The sequence below is a fragment of the Augochlora pura genome, chromosome 11 (assembly GCF_028453695.1).
Source record: "Augochlora pura isolate Apur16 chromosome 11, APUR_v2.2.1, whole genome shotgun sequence".
NCBI lineage: Eukaryota > Metazoa > Arthropoda > Insecta > Hymenoptera > Halictidae > Augochlora > Augochlora pura.
Window position 1 is genome coordinate 19,021,631 of NC_135782.1, and position 18,365 is coordinate 19,039,995.

The window sequence follows — 18,365 nt, forward strand, 5'->3', positions numbered from 1 at the left end:
GCTCGTTTCTTCCAGTCACAACAAACAGTGGAATGACAAGTTCTAGGCTTGTTAATTGACAGTGACGTTTGCTATTTTTTGACAACTGCGTTTTGTTGTACGCAATAGTCATTTATAAAGTTGCCAGCAACAACAAATTTAAAGTTTACAGTTTTTGAGTACCTTTTTTTCTTCACTAAATGTTATGATTGAAATTTCCATCATCATGCAAAGAAGGGTTAAGAAACGTTCGTTTGTCTATTTCCGTCGCAGCTCCATCGAATTCGTTGTTCCGAAACCGTGCTTTGAATTAATCCACGGCCAACTTGAGTGCAGCTTTTCAATGTTTCACTTTGACGACGGGAACACCGGAAACGATTTTTGTCGAGTCGCGACGGTCAACGATCAATGATCAACGCGCGAGGCGACGGCGGAATCGAGGGGCAAAAACGAGTCGCCTCGCCGGATCGACCGTAATAAATCATTCCGTGCGAATTACGGAGCGGGGAAAATTGCCAGCGCGATCTTTCATCTTCCTATTATCGTTCGAGTAGCACGGTCAGGAGGATCGTGCCGGTCCTCGTCCTGCAACCATCGCCATTCAATCGAATTGAATCACGCGTTCGATTGACTTCGCGACCCACATTAGCTATCTTCTCTGGATTACGCTTCCGACAATGGGGATAGGTCTCTTTCTTCGAGGACGAATTTCGAACAAGCGTCCAATTGTATAAAGGAAGTATAACGAGTATAAAGGAAGGTCGAGCACAAGGAAGCACGCGAGCTTATTCGAATTGATATTCGCGCGTTGATTCGAGACGCTACGTAGCGCGACTCGTTTTGCGTATTCTTGCCGCGTCGAAAGAGAGCCGGTCGTGTCTCGGGCCTCGGACCTCGAGCCTCTCGGGTCAGCTCTTCGGCAGAGGTGAACGGCCCCCTTTTTCTGCACGAGCCACGAATCTTCGGACACTGGAAACCTCGATCTCGGTGCCCCGCTGTCGAATTATCCTCCGACACGACGGATCGGTTTAAATCTGGCAAGGTTGAGAGCCTCCTCCCAAAGGAGACCCAACTCGAGGTGAGTTGAGGCGAGTTGAGGCCGTTGGCAAAAAGGGAAACGTCGTAAAATATGAACGAGGATCGTAGAGAGCCGGGGCGCGGTGCGATCATTGGCTGCGCGGCGTGGATCGGTAGCAGCGAAAATTGCGGTTCGCGTTGAGCTCACTGCGCCGTTTACGCCTTTTACGCGGCGAACGCGGATCACCGTTTAGACGGTGTTTACAACGATCCTTAAGGGCACCGGCGACGGTCGCTCGTAATTCAGCCGCCGGCTGCACGATCGGCTGAAAGTAAGTTAATCCGAGGTTTACCGGTTACGGCTTCGTCGCCGTCGTCGTCGTACTCGTTCGCGACGGGAACGGTGACTGTGCAGAGGGGAATAGCGGAGAGGAGAAGAGAAAAACCGCGTGAACTCGGGTGTGAACGCGAGATCCGTCTGCCGCAGAGCTCTGGACGAGGAGCTGGACGGGGGGAACCGAGCCGGGAGCAGCTCGAGCTTGGGTTACCAGACGCCGCGGTCGCCGCGCCGCGCCGATCGACCTTCGCGATCGTACTTCTCCTTTTTTACGGCATCTACGACCTACGTCATGCAACTGCGCGATCCCCCCGATAGACACCGGCCTTTTTTTCTCTTTGCTCGCGATCGGTAACGGAAACGCGGCTCTTCTGGTCAGCTTTCCAGTTGGATGCTCGAAGGTCTCGCGACTCGGCTCACCTCCGCGACTCGACAATTACAGTTACGCGCCTCTCGTCGCTTCTCGTCATCGATCGTTTCCGACGTCTCTGCTCCCTCGAGGATATTACCGATTCGGAAGTAACAAGAACGGAAGAATGGTAATTTAACGAGGCGACGAAACGCGACAGTGTACCGGAAGTGCCGGCTAACAGAAAAGTTCTAGCGAACCGCAAAGGTCGGGCTTTAAGATTTTAAGATTTTAAGGTTATAAGGTTTTAAGGTTTCAAGGGTTCGGGGGAGAAAGGCGATTAGAACGGAAATTAGCGGGCAACTTTTATCGATGGGAAAACACGGTAAACGTAAAGCGAAGCCTCGTAATCGGCCTCAATTAATTCAATTACCCCCAGTGAAAGGAAGTACAATGTCTGCTAACAAGGCGACCGAACATCGTGGCATCGTGGCATCGTGACACGAACGCGACTACTCTCGATGGCTCGATCGCGATAAATCTACCCGGCGAGAAAAAGTCTGAGGCGATCGCAGAAAAACCGCGATTTCCACGTTCGACCCGATTCGTCCCCGCGCGGGACGTCTCGCTTTCGAGCTCGTTTCGAAACGTTCGAAAACGTGCGAGGCGACGTTCGAACCTCGCGATACACCTTTGGCAACTCTCCGTATCACCGTCCAAGATCGGAACGCGCGATACCAATGGGCGACCTTGGCGTAACTGGCGCACGCGTCCTTCCCGCTCCGCATCGGTTTATCTAGGATCGATGGGTTTCATTGAAACGCAAAGCCAAAGTACGCGCGCGACGAATGTAGGATAATTAGGACCGATTTTCCAAAGATGCGTCGAGTTATATAAAAAGCTGTCGATGGAATTGGGATTGGAATCGAAGCGATTTTCTCTCTGATAGATCTCGACGACGTGCCGCGCCGCAATGATTAATAAAACGCGGCCAGCGCGGCGCGATGCGCTCGCAGACCCATAGAGAACGCGGTGGTTTTCCCGCCCCGGGGGACAGCATGCGCTCCCGGTCGGCGCAATTACTTCTAATCGGTTTAGAAAATCCGCGCGCCGAAACGTTGCTCGCCGCGTCCCGGCGTCCAATTAAGGAGCATCTTCACCGATCGCGATCGATGCCGTACAGTTCTTTCGTTCTACGATTCTACGACTCTCTACGACCAGGCCCTCTTGATTTCACCTCCCGCTCGGTAACGAGCAACGTTCTATGGAACGTCGGCTGTGCCCCTTTTAGAGGGTGAATATATCGATAAACGGGAGAAATAATCCTAGATAGCTGCGAAAGAGCGCATCCTTTCTCTCCCTCTCCTTTAACCCTTCTTTGCATGATTTTTCCTATTTTTTTTAAATAAATCAGGTTGATGTAATTAATGCTCTAGATTAAAGGAAAAATATTTAAAAAAATCCTAGTATAAATAAGAATTTGAATTATTTAAAAAACAGTATGATGGAAATTTACATCATTATGCATTGTTACTTACATAGCTCAGTACTAAATAAATCAAAAGATATTGTTTACTTATTCACCTTTATTCTAAATGATAATTTAAAAAACAATTATTATTTTTATTCAAGCACAAATTAACTCCACATTTATTACACGAAATTGTGGAATAGCCTTTACATTTGGGAATTTTACACAAACAGTGGAATGACAAGTTCTAGGCTTGTTAATTGACAGTGACGTTTGCTATTTTTTGACAACTGCGTTTTGTTGTACGCAATAGTCATTTATAAAGTTGCCAGCAACAACAAATTTAAAGTTTACAGTTTTTGAGTACCTCTTTTTCTTCACTAAATGTTATGATTGAAATTTCCATCATCATGCAAAGAAGGGTTAATTCGGCCGACAATTTCCGTCACGATTGATTTCCCGAAGGTTAATGTATGCTTGCGATTTAGCGCGCGCAATTACAGAGTAGTGTGGCAAAAACGATCGAGCAATGGATCGTTAATAAGAGCGGGGAAAACGTACGAGCGAAAATAATTAGCGGGGCAAGACCGATTAATAAAGAAACGCCGAACCGAGCGGCGTTTCCGTCTCAGAGCCGGCACACGGTCGCGTCGCGTTTCCAATCGCAGAAGCTCGCGCCAACGTAATTATTTTTAATCGGTTTAGAAAATACGTGCGTCGCCTGTCTCGATACTCTCGAGACGCTGCCTGCCGGTTTCTGCTCGCGTCCACGTTTCTTCGTTTCTCTCTCTTGGTTTCTTCGTCTCTCTCTCTTGGTTTCCTCGTCTCTCTTGGTTTCTTCGTCGCGCGTCTGCCTCGGACGTGTATCTGGCCAATAACGACGCGGGGCCCGGCTGTTATGTATAGAGAATAGATCGGAGGAGGCCGCCGCCGCCGCGATCGTTCCTCTTCCTACAGAGTCGGTCTTGTTTTTCCCGCGGAATCGAGCGTAGGAGAAATTACCGGATCGCCGCTTCGAAAAGCCGACCGACGATCGTTCTCCCATTAGCCTCGTTACGATCGGGAATGGGTCGAGGAACTCTCTCTCTCTCTCTCCTCTCTCCTTCTTCTTCTTCATCGGTGGGTTCTTTCGTCGCCGTAGACCTCTCTCTGGGCGACCTCACGCGCGCGATACCGCGGCAGCGCGTCGACGCCGAGAATTTCTTGTCTTCGCGACTCCTCCGTTCGCTTCCGACCCTTCCGAGCGAGGACAATTTTTACCATCGTGGAAAGCTCTAAGATAAGAACGTAGATAAGACTACGGTTGCTCGATACTCGAGAAATCGGTGAAACCGTTCCAACTTGTCGCGGAAATTCGCAGCAGGGAGCTGGCTGATCGCCGAGCAATCGTCCCACAGAGTCGGACAATCGATCGACACCCGCGGCCCGTTTCCGGGAAACGTGGAAGAGACGTATGTACCGAAGAAAATCGGTCGCCGACGTCGCGAGCGGGTGAAACTTGTGCCCCGGAGCTACGAGAAACTTGTTCCGGTTCCGCCGGCGATATTGCCACGCGGAAAAACCATTTTGAAGCCGTGTTTCAAGCCGAGTCGTCCCGAATATACATAAACAATTCGCGTATATTCCACGCGAGAAACGAGGCTGCGAATTTATGTATTTATTTATTTATTGCAAGCAGCGACGACTTTCCATCCAATTAACAAAATCCGAACGATGTTTGTTTGGAAGGCTGCCTTCGATTTCACGGGCATGGTAAAGAAAAAGAAACTCGATCGTGGGATGTAATTAATGTATCGGTGTTAACTTTCGTATCTTTGCGAGTATTGGGGGAGCTTGATAGCTCCGTTTTGTGAGACGGCACGCAAAACTGCGATTAAAAAATGGAGCAGTGGTACGTGATTCAACGGATCGAAAGCGTTTCGGTCAAAAGCGTGCAGCACGGTGTCGGTATCTCGAGTTTCTCTGGGATCGATCACGTATTTCATTGGAATTCGCGTGTCGAAGCCACGATGCCCTATCCTATATCCCTATAACTCCCCCTTTCGCCTACTATTCTCCAAGTGACGACCCAATTGTCAACGAGATGTAGTTTGAATTGAATGTAGTTCCCATCGAATTTTTGATCTCTGTTTGGAAAGCGAGGGAACCGCGAAGAAATGACAAACGTAGGCAGCGAATGAAAAATGTACAATTTCCTCGGAGCCGGTAACAAAGTTGTAGGACGACAGAGGAAGACTTTCCCGTAGTCGCGTCGCAGCTATCGATCGCCTGTAGCCGGATGAAACTGTTTGCGTAGCATTTTACAAGGCCCACGCACGGCTCGCGACTGTCCCCAGGACCGAGGATGGAAAGTGCGCGGCACGCGTTCGAGACCAGACCTCGCTTCTCCTTTGGCTCGACGAAAACGCGTCGACGAACTTTGACCCGGTCAAACGAAAACGGAGGTACCCGCTCGAGAGGAAACCGCTCGAAGAGCGGTCGCAGGAGAGAGAGACCGGTCGATTCGAAGCAGCGACGAGACAATGTTCAAGGTTGTCTGAGCAGCCCGGCAGAGAAACATGCTCGTGAAAGGCGATTTTCGCGGGAAATTGCTTGCCCCGCAGAGTCCGTTAAACCCGTTTCGACGCAAAAGGAAACCATCGGTGGCACGCGATCGCGAGAAGCTTTCAGGACATCGACTCGGAAACAAATCGACTATCATACCTCCCTTACTTTCTAGGAGAGCCGCGCGTCTAACCGGTAAATTATGTGCCGGTGGGGCAGCGAGAACGATCGCGCCGAGCGATGGCATCGAATCGCGCCGGGACCGAGACCTAAACCGAGGACCTAGTCCACCGGGAATACGGAGAAGCGGCAGAACAGGACGACACCGAGTCTATAATTTTGTGAAATTTTATTCCACTCCCGCCTCTTGGAAGTTTTGGGTGGGACAGACCAAAGAGACTCGCGAAAACCCGACGCCGACGCGACCGGCCCTGAGAGATATCTATAATCGACCGTCGACGTTCTATCCAGCACGGTTATGGATGGTTCTAGAAGTTTCTACGAGAACCAATGTGTAGAGACTGTTCACAAATCATCCGCCCTCCGGACGGCTGCCGCTGCGCAAGGCAGTAGCGCAGACGTATTTGTGTCCCTTGATTCCTTTATTGTCGACTGGACGACGGCGATACCTCCCCAGGTATCCGAAAGTTCTGTTTCCCACCGAAAAGCGAAAGCAAAAGCAAGAGCACAAGAGAGTAGCGGATCGGCGACGCGATACGTAATTCGTTTGGACGTACGGCCAAACGAACACCCACGTCACGCGAAAGTATCGCAGTGGAATCTCAAATTTCATGCTTTCTCCTCGGCAAAACGGAATTCAAGATTCTGTTGGAGGGCGTAGTTTCCGAGCGACGTTTCGTCTTGGCCCTCGACAATTGCTCGAATTTTCCTCTGGCTCGACCGACGTTACTGATACGACATAACCTGACATAACCTGACAATTCCTCGAATTTTCCTCGGGCTCGAGCGACGTTTCTTTCGGACGATCGGTCGGTCGGTGTTGGCGTTGCCACTCGGTAAAAGTAGCCTGCAGGCGTTATTAGATAAGCATCGGCTAATCAGCTCGCGAGTATCTAGTCCGCAAAAACCGGGCCGAGAGCAACGCGTATCTCGCGATCGGCTGCTTCGAGGTTCGAGCTCTCGGCTCGACCCTGCCTCGATCGCTCCCCGCTCCCCCCGCACGGGTCGCCACCGCCGCCGCCAGTGCCGGGCGTACAGGCACGCAGCTCTTTTCAGCAGTGACGTCATAACCGTCGCATTGCGGCTTTTCCATAGTACTTGACACGGTTGCGTGTGTTCGAACTAGTTTTTCCATCGCCGTCGCGCCTATGCAGCGGCTCCGCAAAGGGAAAGGTCAGAGTGTTCCGCGCTGCGGAACACCACCGTGGCAGCTGCGGTATTATCACCTTATTAAACTTCCCGTCCCGACGAATACCCGAATAATTAACCCGCGCGACGGATAGTCGGCTACGGGCCACGAATCGAGCAACGGCGGCGCGAGCTGCGTCGACGATCCGATATATCGCGTAACAACCATTCTTTTTAATTTCGTTTTAAAAGTCGCGCCAAGTTTCGCAGTGAAAAAAACCGCAAACGTTCCAGGTAAGAACGTCATTGATTACCAGTAATACTTATTTATTCATGATCCTTGCCTATGCGGCTTAGCATGGCTTCCGGTTTACCTATTTGTATAAACTATAACTATTTACATTTCACATCTTAACCTAGAACTTAACAGCTAAAAATCCTTCTTCCATCTTCATTGCACCTTTCTTTGGCATCTTTTCCATCCTTATTGCCATGTTACCAGTAATACTTGATAAGACCCTTTCTAATCCTGGACGTCGGCCTCGGTCCCGCTTGCACGCGACACAGGATATCCTCGAAGCCTGCTAACGGACCTGCCGGGACCCGGAACAGCTCCCGGAGTCGCAGGAATCACGGCAAAATTTTCCCATAGGCGGCCATACCATCGCTGCTGCACCGTGCACCATGCATCGCGCCTCGAGAATCGCCGGATCCCGTGAACACGTGAACGCTCTGCCGCTCGCGAACATACACGCGAACAGATAATATTCAAGCTTGTCAACGGCGCGGCACGAAACTCGGAGGAATTGCATGGGACGGCGGTGCACGCTCGTGCGCGCGTGCACCTGCGAGCGATGAGCGGCGATCGGCTAGGCGACGAGCTAACGGTGAACAAGAGACCCCGGTTTCGATGACATTGCGGTCGCGCCCGAACGACTTTTCGGCTCCGCGGCCACCTTTTCAGGTCCGCGGGGTCTGAGGTTCGGCTCGGAAAGAGTGTTTTTCACGGGTGACGAACGATGCAAAATCGGGCATTTTGAAGAAACCCTTTTGAAGAAACCATCGTAGTATTCACGACCGTCTGGCGAGAATCGAGCCACGTGGAACAGGGTCGCTGCGCCTCTTCCGCGTTCCTTTATCTCGACGTGCCAATTTCGATGATCGAGGATGATCGAAAGCGGATCCGTTTCGGAGGGCAGACCGTGGCCCCGAATTCTGGAGAATCCAGTTCAGGACTGGTTTCTGCGGCCCTCCCGATCCACCCGAGTCTCGAATATCGAATCTCGTGTCTCGGCTCGATGCAAGCAGCGTTTCATAACTCGTTATCGGTGCGATTAGGTAGCCGCGTCCTTTGCGCGTTTGTCGCTAGTCCTAATCATTCGAATCGAATTCCCAAGCATTCGGAAACGAGTTTCCGAATCCCAGAATCGAATTGGGCCTTGGAAGCGTTGCGAGTCGCCGCGCGAAACACCGTAAAACCGGTACCTCGATGCGCGTCGAGTCGTCTTCGAGGTCGAGTCGTTGGAACGTCTCCGCAAGAATCCGTTCGCTATCGTCGGGCAGCGTTAAAGCCGAAAGTGAACCGGGGGACACCGAGGGATCCCGAGAGACGCCCAGAGTCGAGAATAATAACAATAACGCTGCGCGCAACACCGAGCAGAGTTCCGCTTAGTAATCGTCTGTTTTATGGTTTTCCCTTATCCGAAGACTGGTAAATCATCGTCGGCGACGTCGCGAGAGCTCGATGAATTTATAACGAGCCCGAGATATCTCGACGATACTGCTCCGGCTGCTCGGCAGCATCCGGTTCCCTCAATTATTGCCGCGACTGACCCGCATACCATTAATTAGGTCGGTGGATCGTGCAAGATCAAAGATCTGCTCCGAGGAGATTCAACGCGCATCTACACGCTGCGTCCATACACGTGCATATTCTGTACATTACGTATGTATAAACGGGCACGTATGTACGCTACACTGTGTACCGTATACCGCATACGAGGCTGCGAGGCTGCCGGCCGGGTCCTCGCTCCTCTTCTCTTCTCTTCTCTTTTCCCTCCTCGCGCCGTCGCTCCTTATCTCGTGGGACTGTACTCTCGCGACTGTCCTACGGTTCGCCTTTCGACCTCCGCGACCGGGACGGACGCGAGCACGTTGAAAATCGATTCTCCACGAAACACAGCGATCGTTCACGGAGCGACGGTTTTGCCCAGCTTCGACTCGGACTCAGAAAGTTTTGGAGAACCCATGGTCACTCTGTCCGCTACCTACGTTACCGATTCGCTTGTCCCAGTTCTACGAAGGGTCCAAGATACGCGGTCAGCCGAGCCGCCGTGTACCTGGCATCGCCGAACCTATCCCAACTTGACCGGAGCCTGAGAGTCCTGGGTCCCGGGATTTTTAGCCGCGTATTTTTAGCCGCGGGTGTTTAGGAGCAGGCTCGACCTATGCAGCGTTATGGGAACGAGTCCGAGCAGAATCCAGCCGAGAAGCGGCCGGCAGAGACCCTGCCGAGCTCGGCGGAGCCGCAATCCTGGACCGTGTTAGGTTGGGTTAGCATAGGGCGCGACCACCGCACTCTCGTGCCACCCAAGTCTCTCCGCTTCGGGTAGAACCTGAATCTCGAAGGTTCTCAACCAGCTCTCTCTCCTTCTCGCTCGCTCGCTTCTTCGGCCGACGACTATCCCAGAGAGTAGCGTGACTCGGCGCTCGGCACCGCTCGTACAGGTCGCTTCATTTCCAGCGTTCAAGAGCCGCGTTCGCTTCGTCGCTTCTTGACGGTCGCGATGTTGTCTTCATCCTCGCGTTCGAATAAACGCGAAAGCGTAATCGGAACGGCGCGATTCTCCCGCGGCTCCTTTTTATTTGCATCGACGACGCGGTCCTTTTACGGGAGACGCTTTATGTAACCGCGAGCAGCGTTACAGCATGATGCCATTTTCGGCCCAAGAGTTGCACAGTCGTCGTTAATTATCGTTCTTTTTACGCCGGCGCTCGTTTCTTTTTCTGCGGCGACTGCGCGGGCCGAGGTGTTGCGACGGTACGAGACAACGGAGAGGAGAACGTTAACGCGAAATTTACGCCGGGTCTCGGTCCGTTGTGCCACTTGGCGAGACCGTACTCCATAAAAATCGTCGAGCCTCCAGAATTTTCGCCTCGCTCCGATCAACTCGTTCGAATTAAAAAAACTATTATCGAATTAAAAACTATTTTCGGAGTTTTCAAGAATCCGGTGTCGAAGATTCGCCTTTCCGTGATTTCCGTACGAAATCTCTGGCCGCGACGAATTCTCGTTAAGAAGTTAATTACGCAAGACTCTGTCCAAGCGACTTTCCTTCCTGCATTTAGGCACGCGTCGTTCGCCAGCTGGTCGCTTAGCCGCGGTACGGCGACGACGACGTAGACGACGTAGACGGCGACGGCAGGGTCGCGTGTCCACGGAGACAGCTAGAAAGTACGCCTCTGGATCAACCGGTGCAACTCCGACGACTACCTGCCACGCCATTGTCGAGAACAATGCGAGTCGGACAATGTCGAGGCCGATGTTAACGGAAATCCTCGGCGACGCGCGACGCATTTTTCAAGATCGCCTCTGACTCGAGCCGCTCGCTTTTCGGTGTCCGATGGTGATTCCATTGGACTTTCAACGGCCTGCTATTGTCGGCACGTCTAGCCGCTTTTTCTTACTCGTCGGACTACAGACTTTACGTAGAACGATTTCAAGATTGCGCAAAGTCGAGATTGCCGACAAATCTTATACATCTTATACAAACCTTGTATATCGGCCGAATCGTCGACAGCGGTTTCGGATTTGGGTCCGCGGACTCGGGAATAGCATACTCTCTAGGCTAAACGAACCATAACCCAAGCTTCCAACGTGCCATCCGATTCTTCTTCGGCCGCGTTATCGCGATGCCCACCCAGCGAGCGTTAAACGCTTTAAATGTCAACCGACCGACACCTGCAGCCGTGCAGCCGTGCGGCGGCGCGGCGGTGCAGCGGTGCACGAGCTGGCACCCCGAGCGCGGATCAAAAGGTTATCCTTGCCTTTCCCCTCGGCACAGGATCCGCAGTTCGTTGGCTTCCTCGTTCCTCGATCTTTCAGCTTATATGGTAGAAACGTTCGACGACGCACAATGGAGCCGCTGCCGCACTCGTCTCGACACAACGCGTCGTCTTTACCTAGTATCGAGCAAACGCGCGAAAAGCTGCAACGACGAGCTCCAACCCTCTAGTTTTCATATACATCGCCCCGCGGCTAAACGAGCTTGGATTGGACTTTTCCGGGAAACGAGGACGCGTCTCTAGCGCGTTTCCCACGGTTTTTCCTTGCGGCATTCCCGCTATCGGGAAGCCTGCTCGCGGAACGAAGACGCCGCGATCCGAACACTTTCACGAATTCTATTCGCAGCCGGCTTCCTGCTTTCTCGATAACGACCCCAGAACACCCGGCATTGAAGAAGACGGCATTGTCTCGGCCGGCGCCCGGTGCCGGTCCATTTAATCGATAGTTAATTAGTCATTGTTGTTCCTCGGTCGATCTCGCGCAACCATGGAAATGGGTTCGCCGAGATTCACCGAGAACGACGCGGCTCGATCTACGAGGGCCCGCGTATCCGGGGTCGTCCATCCGGACGAGAAGGATGGCTCCGAGTGTGCTGTCGGGAGGAAGCGGCAACGGAGACTGGAGGTGGCGGCGTTGAAGGCTGAAGGCTGCAAAGACCGAAAGCCCGAGGGAGGAATTCCGGCGGAAGATGTACGCCGCGCGTTCCCGCTTGCGATTCCACGACGGATTTCGCTCGAGGGCCCGGGCGTGGCCGATCGCGGGATAATAGCCGCGCGCGGAGACCAAGGAGGCGAGATACCAGAGAGGGAAGCTCGGTGGTTCTTCGCCGAGAGATCGATGCCCAAAGGCGAGACGAGTTCGCAACGATACGAAGCGACCTTCTCGTAGCAAACCCTTCGCTGTGTATCGAGTTTCATGGCAAGCCGAGATGGAGCCGTTCGACGCGCAAACGTTTGAAGAAATCGGCGACATTGTTTGCGATGTCTAGCGACGCGTATTCGCTAACGAGTGCGGCGGCTGGGTCCGAGAGCGCGACTGCCGAGAGTCGGCAAACCGCACGATGCACGGACGACGGAAAAGTCGGTGCTGGAATGGTTACACTTTCGTATCGCGAGGGAGAAAGTAATTAACAGTCCATGGAATAATCGAAACCGACGTACGGCTGGTACCGTTTACACAATCTCCTAGACGGCCGCTTGTCTTCGCGTTTTCTCCGTTTTCTTCGCGTCCCCCCCGGCTCCCAATTCGAGCACCGTGCAGCCGTTGTTGGCCCACGTAGTATCTTTATCTCTTCGCTTCAACGCCGCGTCCCGTACCGATACTTCTCACGACCATTATCCTGTGATCGGCCGGGTCCAGAATCCACGAGGCCCCTCCAGCAATGCGATATCCGCCTATCCACCTTTGGGATTTTCTTTCGAGCGGCGCTCTTTCCGATCTTCTCTTCCGGGAAGAGCCGACCGAGTCGAGAACGACCAGAGAGGGGAAACAGGCCGTTTGCCTCCGGTTTCAATTTATCGCCGACCGCCCCGCCAAACTATTGGCCTACGCGAATGCCATCGGGTTCCCGAGGGAACGAGTCTACGATTCAGAGTGTTTAACCGCAACTAGGGAAACGATTACCGATAAAACGGGTCTATCGAAGACGGACACGAGATTCGAAAAGTCTCTAGCGACAAATAACGAAACACGTCCGAAAGGGAGACGAATCGCTCCAAGAGACTCTAGAATCGCGGGGACGGGAAGACGCCTGCCTCGTCGCGGAGACTTTGCCAAATTAGCCCGCTTGTTCGCGAGTCCTTTGATCCGAAAGGAACGCGCGCCGAACCGCGGCGGTCTTTCGCGTTCAGGTATGGGTTGGTGCGCAAGCGCGAACGCAGCCGACTCGCTGTATCGCCGTATCGCCCCGTATCGTTGTAACGCGCACGGCACGGTCCGGCGTGGGCGAACGTAACGAATGGACGTGTCAGATTTGTAAACATTTGACATGCGCCCGAGCGATCCGTATCGCGGTATCGCGGTACGCGTCCAGCCAACGAACGAATTGATCCGCAACGCTCGCGGAACGAAACGCGTAGCAGTTTGCGAAATACGAGGAGTCTTTCCTGGGAAATTGTGATAGATGTCGGCGCAATCTAGAACTTCTACGTGTGTGAAATCCGAGGATCGTTCCGTCGCAGCGAGTCGATGTACAACAAAGTCGCTCGAAATTTCAACTCGAATCGATTCGACGAATCGAATCGCGAGCTACGATCGCGGTTGTACGCGCGCAGCGTCTGGAAAATAATGGCCTGGAAATAATGAACTCGTTTCGAGGACGGCGAATAATCGACGCGACAGAGCCTCGTCCGAGCAATTTACCGTGGCCAATGATAACGCGGGGGTTGGCGGGGGGACAGTCGTCGGATCATTTTCCAGAGAAGAAACGAGACCCGATCTATAAATTTCAACGAACCCCGGGACAATCCACGATAAATCATTTTCCAGCGGCAGCGAACAACTAACGGTAATTGGTCTAGTCGCTGCATAAGCACTCTACCCGGTCCACGACCAACGATATTAACGATCTCCTAGGTCGACGTACAACAGAGACCCGTTGCTCGTTTTCTACGATCGCGCTCGCGCGCTCCGTGGAACGAGCGAGCTCTCGGTACCCACCGAGACACCGTTTTCCTCCTACGAGCACTTTCTTCTCTCCCTCGAACACCAGCCGCGACGGTTCTCCTACCTTCGCTACAGAGAAGAGAGGACCCCCTGTCGAATCCGCCGCTGCCCATCTCTACGTTAGGTTTAGTTCGGTCACCTGGTCATTTCGGTCACCTGGTCATTTTGGTCATTTGGTCATTTTCGGTCACTGGTCATTTTGGTCACCTGGTCATTTTCGGTCACTGTCATTTTCGGTCACTGGTATTTTCGGTCACTGGTCATTTTCGGTCACCTGATCATTTTCGGTCACCTGGTCATTTTCGGTCACCTGGTCATTTTCGGTCCTCTGGTCATTTTAGGTCACCTGGTCATTTTCGGTCATCTGGTCATTTTCGGTCATCTGGTCATTTTCGGTCACCTGGTCATTTTCGGTCACCTGGTCATTTTCGGTCACCTGGTCATTTTCGGTCCTCTGGTCATTTTCGGTCACCTGGCCATTTTCGGTCATCTGGTCATTTTCGGTCATCTGGTCATTTTCGGTCACCTGGTCATTTTCGGTCACCTGGTCATTTTCGGTCACCTGGTCATTTTCGGTCCTCTGGTCATTTTCGGTCACCTGGTCATTTTCGGTCACCTGGTCATTTTCGGTCATCTGGTCATTTTCGGTCACCTGGTCATTTTCGGTCACCTGATCATTTTCGGTCACCTGGTCATTTTCGGTCACCGCGAGAATGCTCGAAGGATTCAGAGATCGCGTTCGCGATATCTCGATCAAGGATTTTCGCTGGGAGCAAGTGGAGTTCGGGTCCGGTTACGGTAATCGAGCAAATGATTTAACGAGCGCAGCGACTACTCGCGAACCGCAGAGATATTAATGATCGCGAGCCGTCGAGAGGTACGCGTCTCTCGCTGGTCCCGTTGCAACGAGAACACAGCACGTAGAGCACGGAGCACGGAACACGGAACGCACGCGGCCGGATTGTTTTCCTCCTACGAGCGTCACTTTCCTCTCGGTCGCACGTCGCTCGCCGCTCGCCGCTCGCCACTCGCCACTCGCCTCGGAAAAGAATCGACTTTCGAGACTCGATCTATCTCCTGGCTCCGAGAGCGCCGGCGACAAGGAGCAACGAGACCGATAACCCCGCGGGATCAGCCGAGGACTTGTTGCCGGTGCAGAGAATAATGAACGCACACCCACGGCGAATAAACCGGTGGGTCCCCAGTCCTCGCAGCACAGCCCTGGCATATCAGAGAATATATACAATTTCGTAAATCCCGAAAGGCCTCGACAACGTCGCTCGATGGAAAGTGAAAATGAGCTCGCATCGGTTGCCTGTATGGTGACCCCGACGCGTCGATAATGATCCGCGCGCCTATAATTAGCCCCGGTGGCCGCGGCACGGTGCATCGATTAATCGGCAGGGAATTAATCGGAGGAAACGGAGGAAACCCGAGAAAAAGAGGAAAGAAGCGAGCTCGCCGTAATGGTCGTCGTGCAGCGCGTCGCTTCTCGCGATCCCGCAATTAATAATGCACGCGGCCCCGTGTTCACGATTCTAGATATCTTAAAGATCCGCCGCCGATGAACTCCGACCCGCGCGCAATAGCGACGGAGAGCTTTCTTCTTCGTGACACTTATTATTCTCGGCGGTTGCACGATGATAAACTAACGACTCCCTCGTTTCCGCGTTCGACGCTTCCCCGTGGCTCTCCACTACTGGTTTCCGCGCCGAGTCGAGAAAAATCGAGTCTTTAATTTCTCGGGAACGCGTCTCTCGCCTCTCGTCTAGTCTCGGTTACCGCTCGACGAGAACCCTCGTAAATAAATGCGTCATCCGTTGCATCGACTTTCCGGCAATGTCGGTGCTTTGCCACCAATCTTAATTTGCCCGCAGCTGTCCGCCATAATTAGTCTCTGTCCGCCTTTCGGATCCGCTAAATTGAATTCCGGGCCCCGTCCTTGATCCGGATAATCTTCGGCCGAGAGAGTATCGACGATCAACGATGGATCCTCTCGCTCGTCGACGAACCTTCTCCTGCATCGGAATTCGACGCCCACGCTCTGCACTCCGAGATCTATATTCTACGCTCCAGCACTCTGCGCGAAAGGTTTCGGGGCACCTGCCGGTTTCGTAGAGATAAACCGATACCAAGCCGATGTTATATAACATTGGTCGCTTTTTAACGCCGCGCAAATAAATACACGTGTTCGAATACGTGTCCGTGATATTTACATAATTATTCTGTCCATTCCGTGGAACGTTGCGCAACGTGCCGGGATACGGACAGTTTCTACGGATCGATTCCACGACGGGCGCGACTTTGTCAACGAGTGAACGCGCGTATTCTACGCGGACGATATGGAATTATTCCGCTAACAGAATAATAATTCTAACGTTCGTAAATAAATGAATTTGGCAGCGGTGTCGTTTGGTGTTGGAGGACGATGGACGAGGAGCGTTGCACCATCATCGCCAAGGTCCACCTCGTCTCTCGTCTGTCTCTCTTCCCTCGTTCCCTCGTTCCCTCGTTCTCGTCGCGTTCGGTGCAATTTATCCCGGCCGCGGCGCGCCGGCTAGTGTTACTCTCCCGTCAACCGGTAGTCACACTCGACTGCAGTTGACATCCTTCGGCTAGATATCGACGTTTCTGCTTCATATTCCTCGATTTACGTTCGTCGGTTGCCAACTCGCCGAACCTGATCCTCGAGATGACATTTTCTATCCAAGGATCACCTGTGCGCACAAAGATGAAACGGTCCGCTATTACCGGGTTTCCATCGCGGCCCATTTCTCTCGTTAACGATCCTCTTCGGAGCATCATCGATTCATCTTTCAAAAATCTTTGCCCCATTTTTATCTCTCTCTCTCTCTCTTTATTTCTCTCTCTCTCTTTATTTCTCGTGCGCGCATACGACATTCCGACGTTGCATCCAACGCGTTGTTCTCTTCGCGTATTCAGCATTCCACTCACAGACTCGCATATCCCATGATTTATTATAGCCAATAATTCACAACCGGATGCCGGAATTTTTCCCGTCGGCGAACAAATCGCTCAACAAGATCCAACGCCTGTAAGGCTTCGATGAAACACGGGCCGTGGTGTCGGTCGCGGAAAATTTCCAGAAAATTTGCAGAAAGTCTCCGAGACCGATCGTTTCGACCGCATACGTGGATTTATTGCGCGGGGATCTAAACGCGAGATATTATCCGATGCGACTCGAGAAACGACGCTGTCCCGGTGTACGCGATCTTGCCGTATTCTGCTGGAAACTGTTGGACAGAATGCCGAACAGAGTTAATTTTATGGTAATAACCAGGCAATTAGCGGCAAACATTGTAGCGTGTGTTGCCGGAGATTTGCAATACGCGCTGGTAGTACCGCTACGTTTGCCTATCGCCGATCGAGACCCAGTTCCACGGCACGGCACCGCGCCACCGTTCCGCGTCTCGCTGCGAGAGTCGCGACGACCGAATTCAGGCTCTGGCTCGCACGCGATCCTTGCTCCTGTTAGGCCCCAGGATCGATCCTTTGTGGATCCATGCGGTGTTCCACTTGTCCACCGGTTGGCTGAATCTAAAAAAAGCTGACAGTTTCCCGCTCACAAGGCTCGATCGACCCGCGTCGGACCTTTCTCTCTTCCTCCTTCTCCCGACGATTTCAATAACGTTCGCATACGGTGCAATTTATAGCGTCGAGCGGCATTATTCCGGCGGCGGCGGCGACGACTCGTGCGCGCCAGCGCCAGCGGCTGCGGCGCAATTGACATCCTTTAGTCCGAGAACGCATCGGCTCCTCGCGGCGTCATCCTCGTCATCCGTCGTTTTACCGTTGCTTGTCATTATGGAGATGCGAAGGCTCCGAGGTACCGTGGGTATCCCCTCGTGTGACCTCGGATGCTGACTCGGAGAATTTTTCTCCGGCCAGCCAGCCTGCTGGCTGCACACGTATCCTCTCGTGTGTGCGCGCGCGCTCGCACCGTTTGCCCGGAACCAGGATTCGCACGTTGCCGACGCCGAGCCGAGCCGAGCCGAGCCAAGCCGGCGAAACGAACAGGTTTCCTGCGCCTCGAGTATCGATGATGCTGCGAAAATCGTTTACGATGCATCTGGAAACTTTTCCCACCGCGGAAAATTGATGGGTTGGGTGACCCAACTCCTCCATCGCTTATAGAATAGGATAGTCGCGCGACTCTTTGCCGATTCGTTTCTTACGCAACAGATTTCTGCGTCACACGCGCAACCCGAAAATTACAGAGCCGCCAATTTCCATTAGCAAAGCGGTGCGAACGAGCGGCCGTTAATCGCTCGCGGCTGCCCGCGAACTACGCTGATCTTGCGCTGATTCGAGGGACGATCGATTCCGTGCATCGGCATTGTATAATTATTCTTCTCGCGGTTTTAATGGATCGTCGGCTTTCCCCGTGCAAGCATCGTCGGGGAGAGCTTGGGCCGTGTGGCACTGTTGCCCGCAAAAGCGTTAAGGATAAATAAAACAGCAAATGAAATGAAATGAAAGTAAATGCATAATGCATGTAGTAAGAGTAACGATAACGCGGCGCTCTATTTCACCGGCGAGGACGATCGTTTCGGTAGACGATCGGAGGCAATTTCAAGGGGAATAGAATAGCGACGCGCGTTTGTCGCGC

General features: G+C 52.8%; 1 protein-coding gene across 4 annotated transcripts in view; it reads left to right on the forward strand.

The window, feature by feature from the left end:
- Positions 1–18,365, forward strand: part of Knockout (Stork-head domain-containing protein knockout) — a 56,386-nt gene that overhangs the window by 2,529 nt on the left and 35,492 nt on the right. The window contains exon 1 of one of the 4 annotated variants that reach the window (XM_078193810.1): positions 1,727–1,872. The exons of 2 other annotated variants lie outside the window; for them this stretch is intronic. The gene's annotated coding sequence lies outside the window, so the exon portion shown is untranslated. Of the gene's footprint in view, positions 1–1,726; positions 1,873–15,998; positions 16,197–18,365 lie in introns of those variants that run through there. One more of the 4 variants, XM_078193811.1, reaches the window with a different exon arrangement.